The sequence below is a fragment of the Brachyhypopomus gauderio genome, unplaced genomic scaffold, assembly GCF_052324685.1.
Source record: "Brachyhypopomus gauderio isolate BG-103 unplaced genomic scaffold, BGAUD_0.2 sc209, whole genome shotgun sequence".
Classification (NCBI taxonomy): Eukaryota; Metazoa; Chordata; class Actinopteri; order Gymnotiformes; family Hypopomidae; genus Brachyhypopomus; species Brachyhypopomus gauderio.
The window spans coordinates 24,655-27,500 of NW_027507030.1; positions in this window are offsets into that span (position 1 = coordinate 24,655).

The following is a 2,846-nucleotide window of genomic DNA, read 5'->3' on the forward strand; positions in this document are numbered from 1 at the left end:
ACACCCCACCAGTACAGACATGTACACCACACCAGTACAGACATGTACACCACACCAGTACAGACATACACATCCCACCAGTACACACATATACACCCCACCAGTACAGACATGTACACCACACCAGTACAGACATGTACACCACACCAGTACAGACATGTACACCACACCAGTACAGATATGTCCTACACTGCCCAAAACCAGTACAGATATGTTCTACACTGCTCAAAACCAGTACTTCCAATTTGCTTGCTAACTCCAGACTCAGTTACGGTTATCAGACCCTCCAGAAAGTTGCGATGTTGCGATTTGCAACTTCAAGCAAACCCCGCGAATTCAGGGCGGTGTTGCAACTTCAGCCAATCACCGCAACTTTCCCGCAAATTTGACCAATCACTGATGTCGTCTTGATGTGACGTCGACAAACTCCCGCCTTACTTCCGTATATACGTTCAAGAGGAGCAGCCTGAAAGCAGCATGAGCGACGAAAATAACGGCAAAAAGATCGGGAAAAGCAGTATCCCGGTACACTACATGAAAGCGGGGATAAACTGTCCAGATCCGACCCGCGAATTGATTATCTATGGCCCCCTGGATGATATTTAATTACTATTAGAACCGGCCCGCAGGCCACAGCCGCCCGATGGTGTTTTGCACGCATAAACACTACATTCCCCACAATGCAACGGTAGCCCGCGAAGTCACTGCAGCACACGCAAGCGGCGAGGGTCTGAGATAAAGTTTATAAGTTTAAACTTTAAACTGAGATAAAGTTTAAAGTCAGAGATAAAGTTTATTTATCTCTGATCCATATCTATGAGTTACTAGTTCGCTCTGGCGCCAACCACTGGCGATCGATCTCGATATAATACTTAATTTGTGTCCATTTTACAGGCCGCCCGGTAACAACTTATGTTCGCTAACCCCGCCCCCCCCCCGTCAACAATTAATGTTCGCCACCCCCTCCAGGTTCAAATCTCACTCCAAGCGATCTTGAAAAGTTGCCAAGCCTGAATAAATAGGTAAATAGATAATTAAAATGGACTACTAAATAGAGGAAACCATACAAGATTTACTCCCTATTGTAATGTACTTACAAAAAAGCAAAAACACACCGCAACTTCCATCGCAATTTTTTTTGAAAAACACCCGCAACATCAAACATTTTAGCCCGCAACAATCACAAAAAAGGCCCGCGAAATCCTGGTGGGACTGGGTTATTAAGCCCTTGAGTCTCTTGCAGGCAGAATCCTACCCCAAAGTCGCTACAGCCGCTTCTTGCTGTCACGGTAACGAGGGGCCGAGTGTGCACTCCACTTCACTCAATTGACTGACTTTACAATGAAACCACATTTGCATGCACAGTGATTTGATTGCAGTATATAATCTTTCACCAAGCCCAGACCTGTGCTCAGTGTGTAGAGAACAAACACACCTTTAAAAACACACATACACACACACACACTCACACCCACTCACACACATACACAAACGGGTTGGTGGTCATTCCATACTCTGACCTATAAACACAAAGGCAGACAGACTAACCCTGTGTGGCCTGTCTGCTATGTGGGGTGGTGGATCGAGTGGACACAGATGGGGAGAGTGGGCATGAATTATATGTTCAGACTTTCTTATATGAGCGTAGCAGTGTGAGCGTGTCCATTAACGTGTGTAATCCATCTGTGTGTATATCTGTCCATTTGCTTGTAATCTGAGTGTGTGATTCAGATTGGGTGTATGTGTGTGCATGCATATGTGTTTGTAAATGCATGTATATCTTTGTGTATGTGTGCTACAGTGCATCAACTTGCCTACATTTGCTGTTGAGGCTTTCTGGATGGGATGTTTGTCTAGTGGCCAGCGCAGTAACACCACACCGAGCTGGCTCAGGCAAAGCACGGTGGGTCTTCAACCAATACTCTGAACTGGAGCCTGCAAGTTCAAATCCACCTAAACCCTCGCCACTGGGCACTGGGCCACTAGGAAACCTACACGACAGGAACAAGTGTGTGTGTGTGTGTGTGTGTGTGTGTGTGTGTGGCCCAAGGCACACTTTTGATAATCCTGACTTGATCTTCCTGAGTATTAGGCTGTGTTAGGCTGTGTTGGGCTGTGTTAGGCTGTGTTGGGCTATGTTAGGCTGTGTTGGGCGGTGTTGGGCTGTGTTAGGCTGTGTGTTGGGCTGTGTTAGGCTGTGTTGGGCTATGTTAGGCTGTGTTGGGCGGTGTTGGGCTGTGTTGGGCTATGTTAGGCAGTGTTGGGCTGTGTTAGGCTGTGTTGGGCTATGTTAGGCTGTGTTGGGCTGTGTTGGGCCGCTGCTGCAGACCCGTCCCCTCCCTGCATCAACACGCAGCCCTTCTCAAAACAGGGCACTTTCTATGGAAGGCGTCACTCACAGAGGAATCTAGACATTGCTAAACAAACACCCACACAAATACACAGGCAGCTGAGCACTGGCTCCACAGTGCTGGGACCATGGCTGCTTCCAAAACGTACAGTGTTTGATCCCAAAGGTATAATTATCTCTGTAAATTCGTTGCTAAGTAATCTTAAACTGAGTATTATATTATATCTGTCACACACATGCATATGCTTATACAGCAGAGTGTACACACACACACACACACACACACACACACACACACACACACACACACACACACACACACACACACACAGGTCCAGAGCTATGTCAGTGGTTCGTGACTTGTGAGTACTTTCACACAGTCTGTGAGCTAAAAATAGTACTAGGGCTCTGGATTGTGCTCAACCTTCCTTAAAGAACAACCTGAGACTGAGTGGTGTATTTACCAGGTCTGGACATACACACATTGCGGGGTTTG